General features: G+C 46.9%; 2 protein-coding genes across 3 annotated transcripts in view; one reads left to right on the top strand and one right to left on the bottom strand.

Annotated features, from left to right (window-relative positions):
* LOC118387195 (endothelin-1-like) overlaps positions 1 to 13,152 on the top strand; it is a 308,791-nt gene that overhangs the window by 145,023 nt on the left and 150,616 nt on the right. The window lies entirely within an intron of this gene.
* LOC118386914 (gap junction epsilon-1 protein-like) overlaps positions 1 to 13,152 on the bottom strand; it is a 41,666-nt gene that overhangs the window by 7,643 nt on the left and 20,871 nt on the right. The window lies entirely within an intron of this gene.

Below are 13,152 nucleotides of genomic sequence, written 5' to 3'. Positions count from 1 at the left end.
AGTACCACCCCACTTCCGGGGTGATAGCACAGACCAGTGCACAGTGACTGAATGGCAAGAACTTATGCAAGCTTACTTGAAAAAGAAGGGATGCAGTATATCAGAACAGGGGCAAGAGATACAGGACAGACTGATGAGGCGGGCTAAAGACAGTCAGAATTGGGCTCCGTGGAAACCCTCAGAGACCCTGAAGCCATATACAATATCTTGAGGCAGCACTTTGGAGAAGCAATCTCATCCACAATTCCATTGGGATACTTCTATGAAACCTTACCAAGACAGACAGAGAGCTGCTTGGATTATTGGGTTAGACTGAACAAAGCAATTGACCTTGCCAATGAGTGCTTGCAAAGACAGGGAAAACGAGTGGATGATCCAGGTCATGAGGTGACCATGATGTTTGTTAAGCACTGCCCTGATCCAGCACTATATGCCACTTAGGTGCATGCCTATTGAAAATTGGACCGTTGGAGTTTTGCAGGCAATGATTGACAGCAAATCACAGAGGCAAACAGTCAGCCAGGGTGACAGGGTGCAAAGTAGTGCCAAGGTAGAGTGTTGTGATGACCCCCGACGCTTGGTGTATGACTCAACAACAAGCAGTCGGTCATAATAATTCAGCCACACCCACAAACAGTGATCAGGTTCCATTGAACAAAGTGGTTTCTCTCCTGGAAAAGCTCCTGTCAACCCAGGAACAGAATCAAAGGAGACCTTCGGCCAGAACACCACAAACTAATACAGCTGCTGGTCCCTGTAGAATTTGTAAGGCCTCAGACCAGTCAACTCAGTCACACTGCTTTAAGGAGGGTTTATACTTCAAGTGTCACAGGACAGGCCACAGAGGCTTTGAATGTCCAGCAAGAAAACAAGTTGGAATGGCAACTGCCGAGACTCCTCCTGGGCCCGCTTTAAACTAACATGCACGTGTGGGCGAACATGTTACACCCCCACAGAACACCACAGATATAAGGACTGGAAACACAATGAAAACTGAGGCAATTTATCCGAAAATAGAGAGTATTGACAGTCTTTTCTATGTTCCAGTAATGGTGAAAGAAATTGTATAACTTGATAGATAGCTCTGATAGATAGTGGGTCTATGACCTGCACGTTGAGTGAGTCAGCTAAAGACACACTTCTGAGATGTAATGTGATAAAACCAGAGTCTAGAAAGCCAACTCAAGAAGTTCTTGTAGGCTGTGGGGGCAACCAGGCACAACCTAAGTATGAATGTGACTTGAACATTGATCTTTCTGTTTTAGTTGGACTTGCACAGACAGACGACATGACAGTTGGATCGAACGCCATAAAACACATAATGCAACAGGTTAAGAAAACAAAGTGGTATTGGTACAACCTCTCCAAACCTGCCAAAGGACATCCACATGGACTTTTACTCAGCATGCTAGCCAATGTGAACCGCTGGCACGGTGACAAAATACCAGACAAAGTGGGAACTGTAATGCTCATGCAGTGTGACTCTCATGCCTCAACATGAACATTTGGTCTGGGGAAAACTGAAAGAAAAGGTGTACTGTATCAGTTGGTAGTACTGTAGTCATAGAGGCCACTACAGCACGATCTGCACCAAGAAATGTCCTAGTAGGACACACTGTATGTCCTTTGAAGTGGGTCCCCATGAAAGTGATTAACATGTTGGACCACCCTATTGTTCTCCGCCATAAAACCAAGTTGGCTGATGTGCACCCATGTGTGGGCCTAGAAGACCTTGAGCTCTATGCCAGCCCAGTAAGGTCTAGTCTGCTCTTTAGAATGTCACCCAAGCTGGAGAAGAATGTTCAGTTAGTGGAAAAAGGGCAAAGAAGGAGTATCTACACAAGTTGGAAGAGTTGGGCTTAAAAGAAGTTGACAGAGTCCTGTGAAGTGTCTGACATGTGGAAAGGAAAACTAGTGGACCTTATTGCTCAGTATGAAGGCATCTTCTCCAGGGAACGACTTGACCGTGGAGAAGCGAAGAACGTCTTCCATCTTATCCGACTCAAAGATGAAAAGCCTTTCAGGCTGCCGTACAGGAGGGTCTCTCCATCCAACTACCAGAAACTGAAGCAGATGTTGGAGGAAATGCAGGAGCGGGGCATCATCCGAAAATCCAATAGTGAGTGGGCCTCCCCTTGTCCTGGTTTGGAAGCTGTCAGGAGAGTTGAGAATTTGCACTGATTTCAGACGGTTGAACCAGAGGATATAGAAAGATGCATACCCATTGCCCAATCAAGCCGATGCTCTCCCTGCTTTGGGAGGGAACTGCTTCTTCAGTACTATGGATTTGACTTTGGGATTCTACAACATCACCATACATGAAGATGACCGCAAGTACACAGCATGCACAACAACCACAGGTTTATTTGAGTATAACAGAATGGCTCAGGGTTTATGTAACAGCCCAGCAACATTCGCCAGAATGATGACCTCGATCTTCGGTGACCAGAACTACTTGTCCCTCCTGTGCTACTTGGATGATCTCCTGGTTTTCGGGAAGAGTGAGCAAAAAGCCCTGGACCGTCTTGAAATGGTGTTCTCCCACCTTAAGGAACACAACCTGAAGCTAGTGCAAAAAAAAATGTTTTTAGGCCATATCATCACGGCAATCATGTCTGTAATCAACGACATCACTGCAGCTGACCTGATGGAAAATTATGGGAAAACACCTTCACCCACCAAGGTCAGGTAATTTCTTGGTATGGCAAACTATTATTCCCACTTCATTGTGAGTTTCTCAGGTTTAGCCAAACCACTGTTTCATCTGAAGGACAGAAAAGCAAGCGGAAAGGAGAAAAAGGAAAACCTCATGGCGGGGCCCTAAAACGTCATGCAACAGATGCATCAATGGATGGCTTAGGTGCAGTACTTAGCCAGACATTTGAGGGTGAGAGTAGAACCAGACCAGTAGCCTTTGCAAGCAAGACTCTGTCGAGGTCCCAGTCCCGTTACATTTACATTTACATTTAAGTCATTTAGCAGACGCTCTTATCCAGGGCGACTTACAAATTGGTGCATACACCTTATGGCATCCAGTGGAACAGCCACTTGCATCTAAATCTTTTTTTTGGGGGGGGGGGGGGGGGGGTGAGAAGGATTACTTACCCTTACTTACCCTATCCTAGGTATTCCTTGAAGAGGTGGGGTTTCAGGTGTCTCCGGAAGGTGGTGATTGACTCCACTGTCCTGGCGTCGTGAGGGAGTTTGTTCCACCATTGGGGGGCCAGAGCAGCGAACAGTTTTGACTGGGCTGAGCGGGAACTGTATTTCCTCAGTGGTAGGGAGGCGAGCAGGCCAGAGGTGGATGAACGCAGTGCCCTTGTTTGGGTGTAGGGCCTGATCAGAGCCTGGAGGTACTGAGGTGCCGTTCCCCTCACAGCTCCATAGGCAAGCACCATGGTCTTGTAGCGGATGCGAGCTTCAACTGGAAGCCAGTGGAGAGAGCGGAGGAGCGGGGTGACGTGCGAGAACTTGGGAAGGTTGAACACCAGACGGGCTGCGGCGTTCTGGATGAGTTGTAGGGGTTTAATGGCACAGGCAGGGAGCCCAGCCAACAGCGAGTTGCAGTAATCAAGACGGGAGATGACAAGTGCCTGGATTAGGACCTGCGCCGCTTCCTGTGTGAGGCAGGGTCGTACTCTGCGGATGTTGTAGAGCATGAACCTACAGGAACGGGACACCGCCTTGATGTTAGTTGAGAACGTCAGGGTGTTGTCCAGGATCACGCCAAGGTTCTTAGCGCTCTGGGAGGAGGACACAATGGAGTTGTCAACCGTGATGGCGAGATCATGGAACGGGCAGTCCTTCCCCGGGAGGAAGAGGAGCTCCGTCTTGCTGAGGTTCAGCTTGAGGTGGTGATCCGTCATCCACACTGATATGTCTGCCAGACATGCAGAGATGCGATTCGCCACCTGGTCATCAGAAGGGGGAAAGGAGAAGATTAACCTGTTAGAACTCTAGGGGCAGTATTTCATTTTTGGATAAAAAGACGTGCCCGTTTTTAGCGCGATATTTTGTCACGAAAAGATGCTCGACTATGCTTGGAATTGATAGTTTTGGAAAGAAGACACTCTGACGTTTCCAGAACTGCAAAGATTTTCACTGTGAGTGCCATAGAACAATATCTACAGGCAAAACCAAGATGTTTGAGTGACCAGGAAATCAACAGGATTTCTGAAGGCACGTTTTCCATGATCTCCTTATATGGCTGTGAATGGCACAGGAATCAACGGACACTTCCTATCGTTTCCCCCAGGTGTCTGCAGCATTGTGACGTATTTGTAGGTATATCATTGGAAGATTGGCCATAAGAGCCTACAATTACCAAGTGTCCCGCATGGTGTCTGCGTGGAAATTGGTGCGCAAAAGTCAGGTCCCAGTATTTTTCCATCCGAATCAGAGAAGAATGCACGCGTCTAGGACTGGCATTTCAATGAAGAGATATATGACCAAACACCTTGAGGATTGATTCAAACAACGTTTTCCATGTTTCAGTCGATATTATGGAGTTAATTCGGAAAAAAGTTTGACGTTTAGGTGACTGAATTTTCGGTTAGTTTCGGTAGCCAAATGCATAGTAACAAAACGGAACGTTGTGTCCTACACAAGCATCTTTCAGGAAAAACTGGACATCTGCTATGTAACTGAGAGTCTCCTCATTGAAACATCTGAAGTTCTTCAAAGGTAAATTATTTTATTTGATCCCTTTGCTGGTTTTTGTGAATGTTGCGTGCTAAATGCTAACGCTAAATGCTACGCTAGCTATCACCACTCTTACACAAATTATTGATTTTCTCTGGTTCTAAAGCATATTTTGAAAATCTGAGACGACAGGATTGTTAAGAAAAGGATAAGCTTGAGGACAGGCATATTTATTTCATTTATTTTGCAATTTTCAGAAATCGCTAATGTTGCGTTATGGTAATGAGCTTGAGGCTGTAGTCACAATCCCGGATCCGGGATGGGGCGGCCTAACAGGTTAATTGTGTGTCGTCTGCATAGCAATGATAGGAGAGACCATGTGAGGTTATGACAGAGCCAAGTGACTTGGTGTATAGCGAGAATAAGAGAGGGCCTAGAACAGAGCCCTGGGGGACACCAGTGGTGAGAGCGCGTGGTGAGGAGACAGATTCTCGCCACGCCACCTGGTAGGAGCGACCTGTCAGGTAGGACGCAATCCAAGCGTGGGCCGCGCCGGACATGCCCAACTCGGAGAGGGTGGAGAGGAGGATCTGATGGTTCACAGTATCGAAGGCAGCCGATAGGTCTAGAAGGATGAGAGCAGAGGAGAGAGAGTTAGCTTTAGCAGTGCGGAGCGCCTCCGTGATACAGAGAAGAGCAGTCTCAGTTGAATGACTAGTCTTGAAACCTGACTGATTTGGATCAAGAAGGTCATTCTGAGAGAGATAGCGGTAGAGCTGGCCAAGGACGGCACGCTCAAGAGTTTTGGAGAGAAAAGAGAGAAGGGATACTGGTCTGTAGTTGTTGACATCGGAGGGATCGAGTGTAGGTTTTTTCAGAAGGGGTGCAACTCTCGCTCTCTTGAAGACGGGAGGGACGTAGCCAGCGGTCAGGGATGAGTTGATGAGCGAGGTGAGGTAAGGGAGAAGGTCTCCGGAAATGGTCTGGAGAAGAGAGGAGGGGATAGGGTCAAGCGGGCAGGTTGTTGGGCGGCCGGCCGTCACAAGACGCGAGATTTCATCTGGAGAGAGAGAGGGGAGAAAGAGGTCAGAGCATAGGGTAGGGCAGTGTGAGCAGAACCAGCGGTGTCGTTTGACATAGCAAACGAGGATCGGATGTCGTCGACCTTCTTTTCAAAATGGTTGACGAAGTCATCTGCAGAGAGGGAGGAGGGGGAGGAGGATTCAGGAGGGAGGAGAAGGTGGCAAAGAGCTTCCTAGGGTTAGAGGCAGATGCTTGGAATTTAGAGTGGTAGAAAGTGGCTTTAGCAGCAGAGACAGAGGAGGAAAATGTAGAGAGGAGGGAGTGAAAGGATGCCAGGTCCGCAGGGAGGCGAGTTTTCCTCCATTTCCGCTCGGCTGCCCGGAGCCCTGTTCTGTGAGCTCGCAATGAGTCGTCGAGCCACGGAGCGGGAGGGGAGGACCGAGCCGGCCTGGAGGATAGGGGACATAGAGAGTCAAAGGATGCAGTAAGGGAGGAGAGGAGGGTTGAGGAGGCAGAATCAGGAGATAGGTTGGAGAAAGTTTGAGCAGATGGAAGAGATGATAGGATGGAAGAGGAGAGAGTAGCGGGGGAGAGAGAGCGAAGGTTGGGACGGCGCGATACCATCCGAGTAGGGGCAGTGTGGGAAGTGTTGGATGAGAGCGAGAGGGAAAAGGATACAAGGTAGTGGTCGGAGACTTGGAGGGGAGTTGCAATGAGGTTAGTGGAAGAACAGCATCTAGTAAAGATGAGGTCAAGCGTATTGCCTGCCTTGTGAGTAGGGGGGGAAGGTGAGAGGGTGAGGTCAAAAGAGGAGAGGAGTGGAAAGAAGGAGGCAGAGAGGAATGAGTCAAAGGTAGACGTGGGGAGGTTAAAGTCGCCCAGAACTGTGAGAGGTGAGCCGTCCTCAGGAAAGGAGCTTATCAAGGCATCAAGCTCATTGATGAACTCTCCGAGGGAACCTGGAGGGCGATAAATGATAAGGATGTTAAGCTTGAAAGGGCTGGTAACTGTGACAGCATGGAATTCAAAGGAGGCGATAGACAGATGGGTAAGGGGAGAAAGAGAGAAAGACCACTTGGGAGAGATGAGGATCCCGGTGCCACCACCCCGCTGACCAGAAGCTCTCGGGGTGTGCGAGAACACGTGGGCGGACGAGGAGAGAGCAGTAGGAGTAGCAGTGTTATCTGTGGTGATCCATGTTTCCGTCAGTGCCAAGAAGTCAAGGGACTGGAGGGAGGCATAGGCTGAGATGAACTCTGCCTTGTTGGCCGCAGATCGGCAGTTCCAGAGGCTACCGGAGACCTGGAACTCCACGTGGGTCGTACGCGCTGGGACCACCAGAGTAGGGTGGTCGCGGCCACGCGGTGTGGAGCGTTTGTATGGTCTGTGCAGAGAGGAGAGAACAGGGATAGACAGACACATAGTTGACAGGCTACAGAAAAGGCTACGCTAATGCAAGGAGATTGGAATGACAAGTGGACTACACGTCTCGAATGTTCAGAAAGTTAAGCTTACGTAGCAAGAATCTTATTGACTAAAATGATTAAAATGATACAGTACTGCTAAAGTAGGCTAGCTGGCAGTAGCTGCGTTGTTGACACTACACTAATCAAGTCGTTCCGTTGAGTGTAATAGTTTCTACAGTGCTTACCCAGCACATAGATTAGCGTTCTTTGCTCTTATGTGGGCTGTGTGTGATAAGTTCACCCATTGACTGAAGGGGAATAGATTCACAGTCCTAACAGATAACAACCCCCTGACATATATAATGACGAAACCAAAGCTAGACGCCTGAGCAACGGTGGGTCTCTAAACTGGCCCCCTTCGACTTTGACTTGAAGTACATCCCCGGGCCCCAGAATGTCCCAGCAGACCTGCTTAGTCGACAGCCGTTCGTTGGAGCTAGGAAGGCGAGTGAGTTCCCAGAGTATGTGACTTCAGAGTCCATCCAGGACGCGTTCAAACTGTCAGTCAATATCCAAGGTGGTGAGATCCTGGCTCAAGTCTGTTCTGAAGGAGTGAAAGCAGTTTTGGAATCCTGTCTGGAGTGGGATGCGAGTGTGCCAGTGTGCAACTTCCAATTAGCCCAGTATTCTGCCAGCATCCTTCAGCATGAAGGGGGAGCGGCTACTCTTCCAGTCCTTTCTTCTGATGTGATACGGAGAAAACAGAAGGCAGATCAGGTGCTGGCCCGAGTGGCATACTTTATTGAGAGGAGGAGGAGACCTTCACGGAGAGAGTGTTGAGAATGCTGAAGCATTGGGATAAACTCGAAATCAAGGACGAGATACCAGCTGGTGGTGTCAGACTCCCTTAAAGCCATCGTTCTGAGGGGAACCCATGACGAAGCCGGCCACCAAGGCCAGACTAGAACACTCCATTTGGTACGTCAAAGGTTCTTCTGCAGAAGGAAGGGATGGAGAGAGCGCTGATGTATTTGTCATCACAGACCATTTTTACGAAGCTGGCACATGCGTTTCCTTACCCGAACCAGACAGCAAAGGTGGTTGCCCAGAAGTTATGGAACCAGTTCTTCTGTGTCTATGGGTTTCCCAAGCGGATACACTCTGACAAAGGAGCAAACATTGAGAGTCACTTAAATCGCAGAATTGCTACAAGTGTCTGGAGTCAAAAAGATCCATACCACTCCATATCATCCTATGGGCAGCAGTCTGACGGAAAGATTCAACCGCACGCTTGGTAACATGGTCCGATTGTTGCCAGCGGGAGCAAAAGAAAGATGGCCCCAGATGATACAGACACTCACCTTGTCGTACAACTGTACCACACACGAAACGTCAGGGTTTGCACCGTTCTTCCTGATGTTCGGATGAATTCCACTGCTGCCAGTGGACATCATGTTTGGAAGTACCTTGAATAACGCAGACGTGTTGACTCATGATGAGTATGTTGACTCGTTCCAAAAGGATCTGCGAGAGGCTGTCAGGATCGCTCAGGCCAACACCACTGAAGCTCAGAAAATGCAAGCAAGGCAGTATAACAAGAGAGTGAAAGGCACTGCCCTGGAGATTGGAGACCGAGTTCTCTTGGAAAACTGAAAGGAAAGAGGGAAAGGTAAACTTGCTGACTTCAACGGTCTTTGTGATCACTTGGAAAGACCCGTCTGTGCACATCTACAGAGTCGAAGATCCTACTACCAAGAAGAGTAAGGTAGTTCATCGACACTTCATACTGCCAGTGAACTTCCTGCTGGTGGGACAGACAGACGAGATGTCCACAGTAGCCTCTACTGCTTCAGAAGAGGACATAAACGCAGACAGCGGTGACGAAAGTACAGTATTCGATGTGGATGAGGATCCAGAGGATCGAAAGACTGCTGACCGGATTCTCGAGGGCCAGAACCCTGAGGGGCCCACGGAAGCTGGCGCTCAAAAATCTTCGGGACTGGAAGATGGAGTATACATGAGAGAGGCTGATCCTCAAAGCCCAGTGAAGGACCTGATCTCCGGACAAGCAGCTAACTCAAGCACAGGAAGCTCCTTCAACTCTCTAGAGACAGCAGGAGCGGTAGAGATACTCTTAATGATGAGCTATGAAAAGCCAACTGACATTTACTCCTGAGGTGCTGACTTGTTGCACCCTCAACAACTACTGTGATTAATATTATTTGACCAAGCTGGTCATTTATGAACATTTGAACATCTTGTCCATGTTCTGTTATAATCTACACCCGGCACAGCCAGAAGAGGACTGGCCACCCCTCATAGCATAGTTCCCCTCTAGGTTTCTTCCAATGTTTTGGCCTTTCTAGGGAGTTATTCCTAGCCACCGTGCTTATACACCTGCATTGCTTGCTGTTTGGGGTTTTAGGCTTGGTTTCTGTACAGCACTTTGAGATATCAGCTGATGTAAGAAGGGCTATATACTTAAACTGGATTTGATCCTTCTGAAGATGACATAAGTAGAAAAGCAATGTCAGTGAGCAGTCTAGATGGCGTCAGTAGTTCATCAGTCAGCGGCTCTGGATGCATAACATGCTGACCAGACCGGACATGTTGCGTGCGCGAGCGTCACAAAATACATGTAGAAATCCATGTTATTCAATTATTGCACCCACACTGCTCACGCACACCAACGAGCGTCTGCGTTACCAAGGGCTAAAATAGAAGTCATTCCAATTTCTGACGCAGATTGCGCTGAAAGTCCTGCCTCTCCCATCTCCTCATTGGTTTATAGAAGCAGGTACCCATGTGCCATCTCCTCATTGATTATACCCACGTGGGTGATTGAAAGACAAACTGTTTTGCCGGTAGTCGTGGTAATACTATGAAAGTTTAGATGCGATCACCATATAAGTTCAACGAAGAAAAAGCCTGGAAGAAGGAGAGATGACTAGAAACGATTCAGTTGGCCGTTTTATGTGTGGATTAATTTGTCGGAGTAGAGGACCTTGTGCAGTTCAGGTAAAATAACAACTCAATGTTTATATCCCAGGACAAATTAGCTAGCAACAGCAAGCTAGCTAAATAGGACAAATTAGCTAGCAAGTGCAAGCTAACAAGCTAAATTGCCATACATGTTTAATGCTTTTCGACCTGTCCCCAAATTAATGTAATTGGTTCATTGGTTTGTTTTGATATTTTAACCTGCGTGTCTTGATCGTGTATGGTGTAGGGGGACAAAATAAATGTGCACACGAGCGCAGCCGGTTTGGGTTCCGTGTAAGATCTACTAAGAAGATAATGAGTAACCAGAGAGAGGTAGAGCGCAGAAACAGCCAGGTCTGAGTTCACTGGTACAGTCCTGAGACCCAGTGAAGGCACCTTGAGAACTCAAACTGGAAGAGTTGTGAAGCCTGTCAGAAGACGTTTAGAGTCAATGAGTCAAGTGATTGCTGAACCGGACAAAAGAGAGCATCTAGCTGCCCTGATTCAAGCCCTATCAACTTTTGTTGAAGTGACAGTACCCCAGTGAAACAGAGGCCAGATGATAGATTTAGGAAATTAGAAATACTTTATCAGGGGGTCATAGGTTGTATGTATATGGGCATATTTCTACCTGGCAAAGTCTCTTTGCTGTCCTTCTGGACGACTCTTGGTCAAGGTTACCCCTGTGGAGGAAGAATTCTTACCTTATGTCTTAAAGTTTGCTGAAATTAAGAAGGGGTGTGTGTAGCAGAGTAAAAAAAAAGGTTATTCCATCAAACTTAAAGTTATTAGAATAGTACACGACGCCGAACAGAACAACCAGGTTGAAGGTCAGTGGCCCAAGCCCCGAACAGGAATATTTCAAGTTCAGACAGAAAGGGGGAGTCAGATCGCTATGATCGCCAGGAACTTTACTTTTGGTGTCTATTTTTAATTGTTGTGCTACTGGTGCTGCCTGTTGATGTTAGGTAGGCAGCTACAGTAGCTGAAGGATGTTAACATCTTCGGGTTGTGTTTCATTAAATGTATTTTATTTCATCTGGGTGCTTGCATCACCTCCTAACACCCTGCTACTACCCGTAGCTCCCCTTCTCAGTCCGAGAAAACACAGAGAGAAAGGCATGTGGTGCAGATTACTCCTTTGTAGAAGTCCATAAAGTGAAATACATAAACCACACCAAGGTTAATGCTGTAGATATTGTTATAAGGGAGTGTGAGACTATTGAAACATGTAATTTTGAGTTTTATTGTTGTCATTAATATAGTTTACAGAGTGCTAAAAGTGCTGCTGTTGCTAGCTAGCATGCCTTTCTGTGATGCAGACGGTTAGCTGAGCTGCCGACTGGTGCTGGCGTTGCAATATGGGAGATGTAGTTTTGGCCCTCTATGGTCTGAACGGGATAGAGGCGATTTCACGTTGTAACTTGTTTTTGTACATGAGTTGTTGTATTTTGGTACTGTCAACACTGAAAGCCCATAGCAATGTATTGGGGATGTGAGACAGGATATGCATTTGACCTTTCTTCATGCTCCTGTATAGAACACCTTGTCAGATGGTGCATTGGAGACTGATGTGTTCCTGTCCTGTCTTTTCACAATACTATTGCAGGTATGGTTCTATTAAGATTAAGCATAAGATTATGCATTCGTTGTATTAAGGACTGGTTCTTATTTTATACATTATGGCTTTCTGTATGAATGTGATTTGTGTGAGTCTGAGAAAACAGAGAGAAAGAACAACTTGTCAGATGGTGCATTGGAGACTGATGTGTTCTGGTCCTGTCTTTTCACAATACTATTACAGATCAACATAAAAGCCAAAAAGATAGCCGTGGTGTCGCCTCTTCAATTCTTGGTTTTCCTGTGGTACATATAAAACCCGCTATACTTACATTTGAGAACAAAACCTATGACAAAAGAAATACAAAAATACTTTCATCCATGCAAAACATTGGTTGCTATGGAAAAATAATGGTTGCTATGCAGGCTTGCTAACGTTCTCACTAAGGGTGTGTTCGTAAATTCACTCTGGAGTGCCAGAGTGCGCTCTGGGCGTTGGTAATTTCAGAGCTTGTCAGATTCTGAATTTACTAATGGACAGCGTTTCACTCTAGGAGCGCACACTGGACACTCTGGCCAAGGAGGTTGATCCAAGCGTTCTGACTTCACAATGGCAGTCAAGCACCTAAGCTAACTGGCTAACTTTGTCTAGCTTTCTAGATACTTCCAGAAACAATGAGAGAACACCTCACTCTGACCATTTTACTAGCCCTAGCAGAGGTGGTTAGGCTGTTTTCATGCTATCCATAGAATTGGTGACTGTAACTGCTGCTAGCAACAGTTGAATTATGCTTCTTTGAGACGTTTACTGACACCAGCCATATTCAACCGGTGTTGAGCGTTCATAAATCCATCAATTATTCTGCGCTCTGGCACAGTCAGAGGAGAGTGCTCTATCATCAGGGGGTAGATAGCCAGAGTGAATTTACCAACGCACCTTTAGTTAGCCAACTGAAGCCACAAACTCTACAGCTGGAAGGGCAGCAAACGCTCAATTTTCATCTGTTTCGTAGTTTTTCTATTGACATTTAATTGGATCCATTATAATAATATTGTTGCCTGATATCACTTGGATCAGAAAAGTTGATGTTTCGTCCATGCACAGCATTCTCTGTATAGGGGCGAGATGGCATTTCAAAAGTTAAACTTTGTATCCGAGGTCAGACAGGCAGACACCAAGGTTTATACAAACCATCACTGTTGGAAATAAAATGCTAACCTAGAAGCAAGAGGAAATAATGTGTTAAAAAATGTGTTATTGTTTTAAATTGGTCTTGTGTCAGAGAGAATGTTGGCTGCATGTGTTTGTCCATTAGCAGGGCTTTGGAATACAAAAGTGTGCATTCTTAGCCCAGGGCTAAAGCTTAGCCCAGGGTCAACAAATGCCTGTGTGAACACAGGATAAGCTCGGCCAGGGCCAGTCTTAACTTGAGGCTAAGATAGCGCGGGGCTAAGAAAAACGCCGCGTGAAAAGGCCTTCTGTGTGTTCTGTGGTAGGATTGGATAGGACGCAATCACCGCAGCTGTAGCCACTGTGAGC

The sequence above is a fragment of the Oncorhynchus keta genome, chromosome 8 (assembly GCF_023373465.1).
Source record: "Oncorhynchus keta strain PuntledgeMale-10-30-2019 chromosome 8, Oket_V2, whole genome shotgun sequence".
NCBI lineage: Eukaryota > Metazoa > Chordata > Actinopteri > Salmoniformes > Salmonidae > Oncorhynchus > Oncorhynchus keta.
Note: the sequence above shows the minus strand (reverse complement) of the source record. Positions and strands in the feature narration are given on the sequence as shown.